Source organism: Callorhinus ursinus, unplaced genomic scaffold (assembly GCF_003265705.2).
Source record: "Callorhinus ursinus isolate GAN/ISIS: 27379988/994484 unplaced genomic scaffold, GSC_fseal_2.0 scaffold117, whole genome shotgun sequence".
Classification (NCBI taxonomy): Eukaryota; Metazoa; Chordata; class Mammalia; order Carnivora; family Otariidae; genus Callorhinus; species Callorhinus ursinus.
Genome location: NW_027397179.1, coordinates 362103 through 377337, shown reverse-complemented (window position 1 = coordinate 377337; position 15235 = coordinate 362103). Strand labels below are relative to the sequence as shown.

At 42.0% G+C, this 15235-nt stretch overlaps 1 long non-coding RNA gene across 1 annotated transcript in view; it reads right to left on the bottom strand.

The window, feature by feature from the left end:
- LOC141371884 (uncharacterized) overlaps positions 1-15235 on the bottom strand; it is a 26290-nt gene extending 11055 nt beyond the window's left edge. The window contains exons 1-2 of the long non-coding RNA XR_012377175.1: positions 15169-15235; positions 14989-15066 (exon numbers count right to left, since the gene is read on the bottom strand). This is a non-coding gene — a long non-coding RNA (uncharacterized lncRNA). The remainder of the gene's footprint in view (positions 1-14988; positions 15067-15168) is intronic.

Genomic DNA, 15235 nt, shown 5'->3' with positions numbered 1-15235 from the left:
TGAACCCTCTGTTGACAGCCTCTTGTCCCTCTTCCGACTTCCCTTTAGCACTGTCTGTCCTATGCTCCAGAAGTTTGTCACCTACTTCTGGTAACATCTCTTCTGCTAAGGTATGACTTAGCTCCTGGATAATGTGCTGGTTTTTCCCAGTGTATGTTCTATCTCCCTACCTAGACCATAAATTCTAATCTCAACCATAGATTCCCAGAGAGTGGAATAGGGATGGTATCTCCTCCATCCCAGGGCTAACCATAGTGAGCACTTGATAAGGCTGGCTGGCCAGATGTGCTGAGGAAGAGTGTAGCCCTGAGGTCAAGAGACCTGGGTTTTACTTCTTCACTGTTATGATGGCGCATGTGACTTAGGGTATGGCAGGCAAGCTTCCTTCCCTGCAAAACGATAAAGCAGATGGATAGATGCAAACGTCCCTTCCAGCTCTAGTATTCTCCGAGTCTGGATGACTGGGGACTGACCCAGCCCTAGGTCTGGCTAGGGAAGGAGTATGGGAGGCTATGGAGGGAGAGAGAGAGGGGGAGATGGGGAGCTAATAGCTCTGGAGGAAGGAAGGACATGCTGGGCTAATGGGATAATTGGATAATCCTCAGAGCTAGGGGCTGCCAGGCTGGGGCCAGCTGTTAGAAGCAGACACAAATAGCACAGGCAAAACAAAAGCACTGGTGCAGGAAGCACTTCGCTGAGACATATGGGGGAGGGGTGGTGGTGGCCAGACGGTGGGGGGCCAGATAGTAGGGGAGGGAGATGGAAGGAAAACTGGAGCCCCCATTCTGTGAGTCTCCCTTAGGGACCTTGTGGTCTGATCCTGTAACAAAGATTCCACTTAGGGGCTCTGGACCTATTTCGCATTAGGGGACATTATTGGAGACCTTGGAGTTATTCTGGCCTCAAGGGTGTCCCTCTACCAAGATCATCCTTGGGGAACATGAAGCCCTCATCCCTGCCTATTGAGGGTTATCTGCAGATGGGCCATCTGTTTGAAATGTGTGTGAAAATATTGCTGGACTCTTGCAAAATAATAGTTTTGGACGCAGGTCTCAGGGTTTCCTTCATTTCAGGCTAATAAGTGGGAATGGACATAAAACAAAAGAAATTTGAGAGGGGGTTCAGGTCTAGGAGTCAGAAGTCTGGCTTTTAGTCCCAGCCCTGCTGTGTCACATAACTCATGATGGGATCTCTCCGGACCTCAGTTAGCCCATCCATAAATGGGGGCAATAAGCAATACCCTCCCTGCAGAGCTGTTGTGGAGATAAAATGAGGTCATGAGCGGGAAGTAACTTGAAATTTGTAAAAAAGTACTTTAGTCCCAACTCTGTTTCTAACTCTATATCATTTTTAGAAAGGCTATTTCCTTTCTCTGAGTTCCAGTTTTTTCCACTATAAGGTGATGAGATCAAACTGAATGCTCTTTAAATTCCCTTCTAATTCTAATGACTCTAATCCTCAAAAAAAAAAGTATATTTACATCTGTATGTATTATAAGAAAGGCATGAGAGGAAAATTTAAGACCAATATTATTCATGAATAATATTGGTATAAAATACTCAATATTAGCAAACGATATCCAGCAATATATAAAAATAATCTAAATCATGACTCATTAGCGTTCATCCCAGGAATGCAAGGATGGCTTAACAGTAGATAACAAATCAGTGTTATTCATATTGTTAAATTAAAGAACATTACAGGAGTTTCACAACAGGTGGAGAAAATGATTTTGATTTAAAATTCAACATCCATTCATAGTGAAAACTCTTAGCAAACCAGAAATATAAAAGTATTTTCTTAACTCAATAAAGGGGATTTTTCAAAACTATATATCAAACGTCATACTCAATGGTGGAATATTAGACTTTTCTTTCTAGTATAGACCAAACACATTATTCTATACAATATTGTACTAAAGGTCCTAGAGATCACAATAAGACATGAAAAGAAAAGATGTAAGACTGGAAAGAGAAAAAAAAGTGATACTATTTGCAGATGAATTAACTATCTATATAGAAAAATCCAAAAAATGTCTTTGGAGTATTAATGGAACTAACGAGACTTCACCAAGGCTGTTGGATATAATCAATATAAAAAAATCAATAGTGTTTCTATTTACCAGCAAAAACCACTATAAGAAGTAATTTAAAAATGTATCATTTATAACAGCAACAAAAACTAGAAGGTACCTTGGATAAATCTGACAAATATACACACAAAAGAAGACTCCAATCAACGAAGATGGGCCATGCTCATGGATGGGATGAGTCAGTATCATAAAACACAATTATTTCCAAATCAGTCTGGAGGTCAAGTGCAATTCCCTTAAAAATCCTGATAGAATTTTTCATGAAATTTGACGATTTGGATCCAAAAGATTGTGTGCAAAGAAAAAGGGCCAAGAAGAGCCACAATAATTCTCTTCCTATTGAAGAGTATAAAAATTTGTCCTAACAGATACCTAAAGCATAAAGTCTAAGTAATTAAAATAATGTGGTACAGGAACAGGAAAAGAACAGAGCAAATGGGATATAAAGGTTAGATGCAAACTTGTCTGTGTATGGAAATGTGTCATGTGGTGGAGGTCACATCACAAGCCACAGAAAAAAGAAGGAGTATTCATTAAATGATTCTAACAAGTGGGAAAAAAAACTTTAATGCTTTTAAAAGCAAATATCAGAAAATATCTTTATGATCTCTGGGCAAAAATGGATTTCTTTTTTAAAGATTTATTTATTTGAGAGAGAAAGAGCACAAGCAGGGGAAGGGCAGAGGGAGAGGGAGAGAAATCCTCAAGCCGACTTCATGCTGAGCATGGAGCCCAATGTGGGGCTCGATTCCACACCCTTGAGATCATGACCTGAGCTGAAATCAAGAGTCGGATGCTTAACCAATGGAACCACCCAGGCTCCCTGCAAGGACGGATTTCTTAACACACAAAAGCAAATGCTATAAAACCAAATGCTGCTAAATTGACTAATTGAAATTAAAAAAAAAATTTTTTTTCCCAATGAAAACAACATAAAGATAGGGCAAAGAAAAGCTACAGACTAGGAGAAGTTTTCTGCAATGCATATAATCAGTAATCACTAAAGGATTAGTGTCTATAAAATATAACTCCTCTGAAAATAAAAAAACCTATTAGATAAATGGGTGAAGTTATGATCACGGAATTTAGAAGAAACCCAAATGACCATAAGCATGTGAAAGTAAATTCAGTCCCTTTATACATCATTTGTGGGGATGTCAACTGGTCTAACCACAATGGAAAACAATATGGAGTTTCCTCAAAAAATTAAAAATAGATCTCCCTTCAATCCAGAAATTCCACTACTGGGTATCTTCCCAAAGGAAATGAAAACAGGATTTCGATGAGAGACCTTTACTCCCAAGTTTATCACAGCATTATTCGCAATAGCCAAGATATGGAAACAACCCAAATACCCGTCAACAAATGAATATATAAAGAAGATGTGGTACATATACATAATGGAATATTATTTAGCCACGAGAAAGGATATCCTGCCATTTGTGACATGGATGGATTTTGAGCACCTAATGCTATGTCAAGCAGAGGAAGACAAGTACTGTATGATAACACTTATATGTGGAATCTTAAAAAGTTAAACCAGGCGCCTGGGTGGCTCAGCTGGTTGAGTGTCTGCCTTTGGCTCAGGTCATGATCCCAGGACCCACATCAGGCTCCCAGCTCAGCGGGGAGTCTGCTTCTCCCTGTCCCTCTGCCCCTCCCCCTGCTTGTGCTCTCTCTTTCTCTCAAATAAGTAAAATCTTTTAAAAAAATTAAAATTTTAGGGGCGCCTGGGTGGCTCAGTCGTCTGCCTTCAGCTCAGGTGATCCCAGGGTCCTGGGATCAAGCCCCACGTTGGGCTCCCTGCTCGGCGGGAAGCCTGCTTCTCCCTCTCCCACTCCCACTGCTTGTGCTCCCTCTCTTGCTGTATCTCTCTCTGTTAAATAAATAAAATCTTTTGAAAAAAAATAAATTAAAAAATTAAAATTTTAAAAAAGTTAAGCCTGTAAAAAACAGAGAGTAAATGGTGATTACCAAGGGCTAGGAGTTGGGGCGATAAGATTGATGGGGCTTAAGGGTACAAACCTGTAATGAGTAGTAAATAAGCCATAGAGATCTAATGTACAGTATAATGATAAAGATAATAAAATTGTACTATAATTATGTGATATGATAAATATCCCCACATCAGCAATCATATTACAATATATAAATGTATTGAAGTAACTAACTGTACACCTTAAACAATCAATGTTACATGTCAAATATATTCAATAAAAGAAAGTTTAAAAAATGACAAAGAAGTTCAATCTCATTAGTAATTAGGGAGAGGCAAATTAAAATATATTTTGCAGCCATTCATAGTTACTCAACAAATTAAGTGTTGGTGGGGTTCAATCATGTGATTAGGGGGTTGGGGCTTTAAGTGTGACCTTCAGGGAAGGGAGAGGGAGGCCTGGGGACTGAATTCAATGAGCCTGCGTAATGAAAGCCCAATAAAAGTAAAACTCTGGGAGCACCTGGGTGGCTCAGTCGGTTAAGCGTCTGCCTTTAGCTCAGGTCGTGATCCCAGAGTCCCTGGATCAAGCCCCACATCAGGCTCCCTGCTCTGCAGGGAGTCTGCTTCTCCCTCTGCCCCTCACCCAGCTCATGCTTTATCTCTTTCTCTCTCGCTCTCAAATAAATAAATAAAGTCTTAAAAAAAAAAAAAAAGTAAAACTCTAGACACCAAAGCTTGGGTGACAGTGAGCACTGGATAAGGCATGGTCCCTGATTAATAATGCTCGGTGCATATTGTTATACACTGATGTGCTGGGAGGGTGATTCCTCCTGACTCCATGGGGAGACAGCACAGAAGTTTCAAGTTTGGGGCCCTCCCAGACCTCACCCTATGCATCTCTTCTTTTGACTGCTCAGGATTTGTATTGTTTTTGTCATAATAAAACTGAAATTTTAATTTTTTTTAAAGTATTGGTGGGGAGATGAGGAGATAGAAATATGCAATAGGTGAAGCTGTGAATACCCTATGACCTGGCATTTTCTATTTCTAGGCCTCAATCTTCAATAAAAACATACGATATAATAAAGACACACACATATATAAATAAAACCATGCACAGAGGTGTTCACTGTGTCAGTGTAATACTAAAAAGTTGAAGCAACTCTCAGAAGTAGAATGGATATATAAACTGCAATCTGTCCCTTCAAGGAACTATCATATGGAAGACAAAATGAATGAACTTGATATATCAACACTTACTCTGTACTCCAAGTTAAATGTCTCTAGCTATTTCTAGACCATACTTTGAATTCCTACCTTTAGTGCCAATGCTCATGGCTGTTGTCCTTTCCCTCACTTTTGGCTCAATAAATCTTAATGAGATAATTTACATGCAGCTTCCTCTTAAAACATTCCTGGGTCCTTTTAATGCTGACGTTACAGATGAGAAACCAAAGACCCAAAAAGGTTGAGTCATGCTAAGTTCACACGGCAGATGACTGGCAGAATTAGAACGGGAACCCTGGCCTTCTGACTCCTTGTATGCTGTAAGGCTACAGATAATCTCAGAGAATGGTAAATACAGAATTTATCCCACCTCTCAGCATGGGGGCACTCTGTTCCTCACACAACCTCAGATCCTTGTGGCCTCAGCTGCTACCACCCCTTCTGGCTGGTGAAGTGTTTGGATCTGACTTTACCAATAACGTTCCACGTGACTCAGTAAGTCAAACTCTGAGTCTCAGTTGTGTGGTCTGGCTGATGCCAATAATCACATGAGCTGCCTGGCTATCACATGAGCTCATTAATAGAATCAAGTGAAATAAAAGATAAGAAAACACAAATATATGAAGTAAGGGAGAAATTAACTTTTTATTATTCTCAGGATGCAAAAATGCCTGCCCTCTGGCTAAAAGGAGCATGGGATGTCCAATTTGTAAAAACAAAAAAACTGACGTGGAGAGTTTTGCCATTGCAGATAAACAAAGCATGGTGGTGGAGTGGGGGGTGCTGGCCCTCATACCAGAAGCAGCACTCTGGAAGCTCTGCTCCCTTCTCCTGCCTCCTCCTGCTTATAGCCTCTGTGCCACTGAGTTCTGTGGCACGGGAACACTAGCAGGCAGTCTGGGGTCCCTTGAGACAGGGCTGGCCAACCCTGACAAAATACTGAAGTTAGCCAAGTTGGTCTTCTACATTTCTTCCCTGTGTCTTTTCTCCTGGTCTAGCCTCATATCTTTCCTGAGTTGCTGAAGGAGGGGTTCTATACAACCAACTCCCCCTCTCCCAACCACTGTTGGGTTTCCCACTATTTAAGACCTGTAAGGACCCTGAGGTTAGGAACTGTGTCTGGCCCCCTCTCGGCAGAGAGTCCATACTCACAAATGTCAAACTGAGCCTCTCTTCCTCCTTAACCTGCCTGTCCTCCTCTTTAACAGGAAACTCTGTGCTGAGCTGAGCTTCCTGCTCACAAGGAAATGTCTGATAGGTCCCTTCCCACAGACTCTTGGGGACTATTGCCTTGTCTTCCCCTCCCAGGCTAGCTGCTTTTTCCTATAGGCCATGGGAAGTGATGATAAACCCTAGGGGGATGGTCACATAGGGAATGGAGAGAGGAATAACGACTGGGAATGTTTGTGCTGGGGGACTCTGCTCCCTGCCCTGACTCCTCTGTTGTAGACCAGAGGTTTCACACCACCATGTTCCCCATCATGGGCAGGCAGGTAGCCTGGGGTTCCCCGCGGACAGGGCTCGTGCTGATAAAGGCTTTGAAGTTGAGCAAGTTATACTCTCTCTCTTTTCTCATTTTGAAAATAGAGAAATATGTCCTATTCTCTTGCTTCACAATGTTGTTAAGAATTAAATGTGAATTAATTAATGAGGAATTAAAGATTAAATGTGAAAATCAGTAAGAAGAGAAGCGAGACAGGCAAGACAACTTCAGAGCCAGGCTGGTTCGCCAGGCTCCTCCGCCCGTGATGGACCTCCTTTCACCTGGACCAGAGACAAGAGGACCAAACACAGGAGGCCCTGCCCTTCTGAGTGAGCTTTCATCTACATAGGACTGTTTTCTCTGCCAAATAGACCAAAAGGAAGGAAAGCCAGCAAGATGAGTTCTTTTCTTAGCTCCTAAATAGCTGACATTTCAGGAAACCAAAATTCTGAATGGGACCAGAGGGGATTTCAATTCATCCTGCCTGTCTACAGGCAGAGTCAGTCTTACACGAGGACTCTGTTACACAGGATATACTTTCAGAGGTACTTTCAGGGGATGCCCTTGTCCAAAAATCTCTTCCAAACTTATTTGCTAATGCTTAAAAATCCATCATTACAGCTTTATTTCTTTGGCAGAATTCAAATGTAGGTTTTGTCTTCTGACAGGCGGGGATACTCACCACTATACTAACGAGGAGGACTGGGTTTTGTCTTCTGTACAATCGCCCAAATCACACATATAAAATCCTTATCAGTCACCTCAGTGTGAATGGAATACATTGGTCCTTTCCTGAGAACAGGCTTGGATGGAAAGGAGAAGACAAGAACATTGCAGGCAGCAGCCCTTACGGCCGGGAGAGGGAAGATGGGAAGGTACAGAAGAGAAAGGACGTAGAAGGAGGTAGAGCTGGTAAAGACTTTCCTCCTGGAAAGTTAGGTATAGCCTCCAAAATACCCAGAAAATCTACATGTGAAAAAAAAAAAAAAGCCAGACCCCCACCCTTCACCCCTCCCACCAAAAGATCACATTCTATGATTACATTTATATCTAGCAAATGTAAACTAATCCATAATGACTGAAAACAGATCTGTGGTTGCCTGGGAAGGGTTGGGGGTAGGTTAAGAGGGAGAAATGACAAGGGGCATAGGGAAACATTGGGAGGTGATCAGTATCTTGATTATGATGATGGTTTCAGGAGTGTATAGATGGGCCCAAACTTATCAAATCATACACATTAAGTATGTGCAGTTTACTGATTGCATTTCAGTTATACCGCAATAACATTTTTTGGAAAAGAGTGGGAAAAAAAAAAACCCAAAAAACTATGTGAGTACTGTATGCCTGCCAAATAATCCATCTCACATACCTCTGGTAGATTCTGGCAGAAACAAGTGTTTTCCAAGAGCACACCTCATCTCTCTGAGAATCAGGTACTCTCTCCATAAACTGATAAAGATGAACTAGACAATCCCAAGGTCCTATCCAGATATCACAGTCTCGATTGTAAGGGTCAAATATATAAACCAATAGAAAACCATTATTAAAGCCTAAAGGATTTGATACAAATACAAGGCAGGAATTATTAAATAATCGGCATATAGAGAGATATTGGGCAAAAATAATGGATTAAATACATGCATCTAATTTCACTATATCTACAACTCCATAAAGAGGGATATTTTTCCCCCCAAGGGCAAAGTCTCCAATGGGGACTCTTAGAAAGAAAAATTATGACATCAGAAATGAAAACCTTAATGAAAGGATTAGAAGACAGATTGAGGAAATTTCCCAGAAAGTAGAGCAAAAAGGGATAGAAACTAGGAAGGAACAGATAAGAAATTCATCTGAATAGCTGAATCACAGGAGTTTTAGAAACACAACAAAGGATACAAACTGAGAACACTCCAGAATCAAAGGTCATGAGTTTTCAGATTGAAAGGGCCACTGAGTGGCCAGCACAATAGGTATGTCACTGTAAAATTTCTTAACACGGGGGACAAAGAAATCCTACAAGGTCACATGCAAAAAGGGCTTTGGCCTCAACCACAGCCCTGGAAGCTAGAAGACAATGGAGCCAGGCTATCAACGTTCTGAGGCAGTCGGACACACACGATTTCAAAAAATTTCCCTCTCATGAACTCTCAGGAAGTTGTAGAAAATATGTCATCAAAAAGAGGGAAGAAAGCAGGAAATGAGAAGACACAGGATCCAGAAACAGATGACCCAACACAGGAAAGAGGCAAGGGAATTCCCCAGATGGTAGTAAAGGGAGGTTCCAGGGTGGCAGCTGTGCGGTCTCCCCCAGCTCTCCAGCAGGAGAGAAGGCTCCAAGAGACCTTCTCAAGAACAAACTGAGAAGACACCATGGTAATTGGCAGAGTTTAAGGTTAATTAGTGATGAGATCTTAGAAACCCACATGTATGAAAAAACAAAACAATCAAACAAGAAGATAATGTTGTGAAGGAGAAACAATCATGATTGACTATGTGGCTTAGCTGTGAGTGGCATTACACTGTCATAATAACAAGGGCACTAATTATTGATCTACCAAAAGTTACCATATAACTATATAGAGAGTAAGGGGGCCTGGGAAGCGTGCATGTGCATAAAAGGGGGGAGTAGAGAAAAGGGAGCTGAATCCTCACCTCCCATTGTGGGAAGTCAACAGATAACGCCTGAACTGAAAAATCAGGAAGTAGCAACACAAACATGTTATTTATAGATAGGTAAAAGAATTACTTAAACAACTTGAAAATGGTCCCTCTAGGGAAAGGGAAATGGGGGGAGGGGAGTAGGTGGAGAGAGGCCGAGGACTGCTCTTTGTCTTAATTAACCTTGTAGAACTGGTTGACTTTTTAAATTATGTGCCTGGTACAACGTTGATAAAATTTAAAAAATAATTTAAAAATGAGTGTGGTGAACGAGTAGTGTGACATTAACACTTACTGAGGGCCTACAGAGCCAGCAGGTGTCCCACATCTATGTGCTAACCTGCTGGTGCCAGGTTTGCTGAGCTGCTGCAGGTCATGCGAAACACATGTGTGAAGGTGCTTCCATTCGGGAGGTAGCATGGGGGCTAATCCCACACCTGTGCTTACTGCTGCCTCAATGACTTAGTTGCTTAGCCTAACTCTCAGCATCTCACCTTGGGCAATGCTGTGAGGGTTTTGTGAATAAATGTCTATAGAATGCCGAGTGCGCAGGGCCTAGATCTACAGCCAGCTGCTTCAGGTCCTAATTTGGAGAAGAGCAAGGGATAGAAATGTAGTGAGTGGGACAGAAAACTATGCGCTCTGCTAAGTGACAGACTCTGGTGCTGGCAGCATGAAAAGAATGAGAAGGCAGTCCTGCTCCTGGGTTGGGTCATACCCGGAACATCAGACTTTGATTCTTAGACACTTGTGTCTTAAATTTCAGTGAAAACTGGAAAGTTTCTGCTTCTGGAGGTTGAAATGGAGACTCCACAGGGGAAGTTTCTGAGACTGAGTCCTGTTGTCAGCTACCACAGTGAGGGGTGGCACAGCATGGGGCCAGATCTCAATACAAGGTATTGTGTGGAAGAAAAACACCCTAAACTAGGAATGAAAAGACCCAGCTTCCTAGATCCCCCTCTGACACTTACTGCTTTGTGACCCTAGACAGTTTACTCACCCTCATGGCTCACTTTTCTCTTTAGTTAAAGGACTTGACTCCATGATCTCAAGGGTCCATTCCTAGCAGGTAAGACAGTAAACTCCCTGAGGCCAGGGCCGGTGTCTGTCTTGTTCTTTGTTGACTGTATATTGCATTCTGTAAACCTGCTATGGTCCCAAATGTGTAAGGGGTGAGGAGGAGAAGAACCTTTTGAGGGGGGTTTTTTTCTTTCTTATTTTTCATTCTTTCGTGTTTTCTCCGCTATTGTTGTTTTCTGTTGGCAGGACACATCCAAAGATCCAAATTTGTATTAAAAAAGAAATGAAAAAAGGGGGAAAAAAATTACCTAGCATAGTGCCTGGTACATAGCAGGTATTCAATACCTATTTGACGAATGAGTGAAATGGAAGATAAAGACAGTTCATTAGACCCTTCAAACCAGAAAATGACCCCAGTCAATGAAATTAACTACAGATGAAGAAACAAAAGCCTAGTGAAAAGGAAAAAAAGTCTTTGTGGTCACCCCAGCTAAATAGGAAAGGAACTGGACTCAAGTCCCAACACTGTGGAAGCTCAATAGATGGTAGGTCAGCACAGATTAGACAGGGAAGGGAAGGGGCCACATCTCGGAATATTTAGAGGAAAACATCAGTGTAACAAGATACTGTACCTGGGTGGCTCAGATGGTTAAGCATCTGCCTTTGGTACAGGTCATGATCCCAGGGTCCTGTGATCGCACCCCACATCAGGCTCCTGGCTCAGCGGGGAGCCTGCTTCTCCCTCTCCCCCTGCTCATGCTCTCTCTATCTCTGTGTCTCAAATGAATAAATAAAATCTTTAAAAAAAAAATACTATTCTGAATGAACTGGTGAAGTTTGGCAGTGGAGTAAGACAAAGTAAAAAGAACACATAGCATTTGGTTCAAGTTCCCCCTCTGTTACTTGCCTGTGTGATTTTAGGCTGGCTACCTAATCTCTGAGGCTGTTTCTTTTTCTAAAAAGCAGGGATAATAATAGCATCTACTTCACAGAATTTTGGTTAGAATGGAAGTAAGTTAGATGTGGTATGTGAAGAAAATGTTTTGCAAGCTATAAAATATAGATTGTTAATCTGTTTGGCCAGGATCCCCCCTAAGTAATCTCTCACTAACAAATCAACGTGGATCATTAACAATAGGGTTGTTTGTTTTTTTTTTTTTTCAGCCATCTAGTTGTCACTTTGAAAATCAAATGGAAGGACCTTGAAAGGTGGGTAAATTTTGATGGAGGAGGGCAGGAGGAAGAAGATGTGGGCAGTTAGAACCTAGGTAGTGATGCTTCATGGGCCGCTCCTGAGTGGTCAAGAGCAGATAACTTCAAGGCCGAGCATAAAGAGGACTGGCGCAGGAGCCAGAAACCGGACTCTAGACTTTGTGATTGGGAGAATCTGTGAACCCTCATCTGGGTGGTTTCCAATTCTGTAGAGGAGAGGTAACCGCCACCTCTGCTTTCTTGGAGGTTACTGTAATGTCACGTGAGACAGTGGATGTGAAGAATTTTTAAGAATTATTGATCACCATCTCTACAAATGAGAGAATATCATTCCTTTAGAAGAGATGGATGAGGTGATGGGAAGCACATGTAGAATAAACCTTGCCCACTGTCATGGACTGAATTGTGCCCCCAGCCCCGATTCTTATAATGAAGTCCTAATCCCCAGGGGGACTGTGTCTGGAGACAGGGCCTTTAAAGAGGTGATTAAGAGTAAAGGAGGTCATAAGAGTAAAGCCTTAGTCCAATAGGACTGTGTCCTTATACCACGAGGAAGAGACACCAGGGGATGTGTGCTCACAGAGAAAAGGCCATGGGAGGACACAGCAAGAAGGTGGCCATCTGCAAAGCCAAGGAGAGAAGAGGTAGGAGAAACCAAACCTGCTGACACTTTGATCTTGGACTTCCAGCCTCCAGAACTGTGAGAAATAAATTTCTGCTGTTTAAGCCCCCTGTTCTGTGGTATTTTATTACAGCAGCCTAGCAAACTAGTACACTCACCTAACAGCTCTGCTTCCCCAGAACAAATTCTCCCTTCATACTGAAGGATAATGCACAAAAATGGTTCCTAGAGGCACTCTGGCCAGCCAGCAAAGGGAGGAAGCAGTGTGGCTGGTGGTCAGGACCAGGTGTTAGAAGCTTGTCCTGTCCAGTTAATGGATTATACTTGAATTGCTGAGTGAATGGAGACCAGCTTTGTCTGCTCTTAGACACTAAGTTTGTTTTCTTTTGCCTATATACCAAGATTCTGAAGCTCAACAGAATGATAAACTGTTTAAAGAGCTTTTAGTACAAGGGAAAGATGTAGGCCCATGAGTAAAGCTTAACTTTACTCTTTGTGATGTGCTAGGTAATTTGAATAATGATACCTTAGAAATAGGAGACAAAGTTTAAATCTTGGTTGGGAGCTCCGAGAGTAATTATGTGGGCTTCTTTTGAGCTTGAATTCTGTCAGAATTAAAAAGACAAATCTGGCAATTCTGCAGTACTCCCTACACATTAACTTCATAGGTTTATTCATTCAGCAGATTTTCTTGATCACTTACTACATGCCAGTTTCTATTCTAAATCATACAGTTGAATGTGGGAAATATAGACAAGAGCCTGAGGATAAAAATAAATTCTATGGCCGGACATTTAAAAATCCATTTCAGTCTGGGTCCTGACAACCTCTTCAGTTACCTTCTACACTTCTACTCAAATGCCTTTCTCCAAACAAATCATCCCAGTGAAACCTTTCTAAACTTTGTACTTTCACTCTTATCCCCTACCTGGATTGCTTTCTATACCTTATTTTAATCCTATCCATCCAGCAAAGTGTGGTAGTTAGCCCCTGAGAGGACCCCCAATGATCTCTGCCTCTTGGTATTCACACACTTGTGTGTGGGCTGAACCTAGTGACTTGCTTCTAATGAAAACAATCAGCAACAGTGATGGGATATCACTTTTGAGATTAGGTTACAAAAAGACCAAAGCTTCTATCTTGGTTTCTCTTAAGTCTCTCACCCAGGGGAAGCCAGCACCAAGCCTTAAAGCAGCTCTGCGGAGAGGCCTGTGTTATGAGGGACTGAGGCCTGCCAATGACCGCTTCAGGGGGCTTGAAATTGTTTTCTCCTCTACCCTCCCTATTCAGCCTTGGAGCTTAACTGCATCCTCATGAGAAACCTTGAGCCAGAGGAGCCCAGCTAAGCTGTACCTAGATTCTTAACCCATGAAAACTGTGAGATAATAAATATTTATTGTTTTAAGCCACTAAGTTTGAAGGTAATTTGGTACTCAGCTATAGACAACTAATACACAAAGTGGGGTAATTTGTTATATAGCAGTAGATAACTATACACAAGCCTTGGTTCAAATTGCTCCCCTGAATTGGCTTTGACCTTGCCTAGCCCAGAGAAGCTTCTGCCTTCTTTGAACTTGATGTAGAACTGTTTATCTCATTGGTCATTTTATACTTTTGCAACATTAGCTACCTTCTATCCTCTGTTTCTAGTCCTTTCCAAATAACCTAAAGTCAGTAGCTGCTTAAATTACTCGCTCAGAGTAAAGTATTGGCAAGGTAGAGAAAGGTTTTGAGAAGCTAGAATTTTGTATAAGAAAGGAGGTTTAGTTCATTTTTGGTGGCTGACATCTTGGACTTCCAGCCTCCAGAACTGTGAGAAATAAATTTCTGCTATTTAAGCCCCCTGCTTATCAAAACACCTTGTAGGTGGGAAGTTGAAGTAGAAGTTAGAAGAGGAACCACAGCTTGGGAAGAACTAATTTTTAGTCTTCATCAAAGTGAGGCATCAGCAGCCAATACTAACAGCCAATTCTCCTTATAAGTTCTTTCTAGTGATTTCCTTCTTATTGTGTGAGGAGCTTAGCCTTCTGTTGGCAGTTACGAGAGGTAACAGAGGGTGGCTCTGGGGCACTGGGGTCACTTCAGAGAAGGGAAGCCAATTGTTTTCTCAGGGCCCCTCTCTCACGTTTATTCTTTTCAGGGCCTCCGTAGCAGGACTGTGCTAAAGCCCATTTCCTACACGTAGCACCATTTATTTAAAACACGCAGCACATATACACAAAAAATCAAATGCAAAGGAAAAGGGGGGGAAAAGGCTGCTGAAGACCAGAGTCACTAAAAGTTCAGGCTAAGAATAGACAAGGAACTCTGAGAGCTGCTTGGCTATGTGACCTCCTGCAGGGGCTTGGCAATAAGCCCAATTCAGCTTTGTTTTTTTTCTATGCCTTTACAAAGAAAGAGCACTAGCTTGGGAGTCAGGAGACCTGGGTTCTAGGCCTGGCTCTGCCAGTGCTGCCTTCTATGAACTTGGGTGAGTCCTTCCCCTTTCTAGGTCTCAGTTTCCCATTTGTAAGATGAAGGGGTTAGGCTAGACTCCAAGATGTTCCAACCCCAATACTGAGAGAACACAAAGGAAAGTAGAAAGAATACTGGCTGGCCTGGGAACTAGGAGATCAGACTTCTTACCCCAGCTTTGTCATTAAGAACCACACCTCTTTGGACCTCTGTTTCCTCATTCATAAAACAAAGTGATATATTCATTCATTCGTTCATTCGTTCCACAAGTATTTCTTGAATACCTGAATACCAGGCTTGGTGCTGGAGATAAGATGGTGAGCCAAGACAGACATGGTCTCTGTTCTTGTGAAATTTCCGGTCTGTTGGGGGTGGAGGAAAGGAGGAGAAGATTAACTGTAAGCAATCACATAAATGAGGGTGTTATTAATGTCAAGGTAAGTGTGACAAAAGAAGGATCATACTTGGCTCTCAGTAACTGGGGAACGGGAGAGTCACAACTTCCATCAATTTCAACGTCCTGTGATCCAG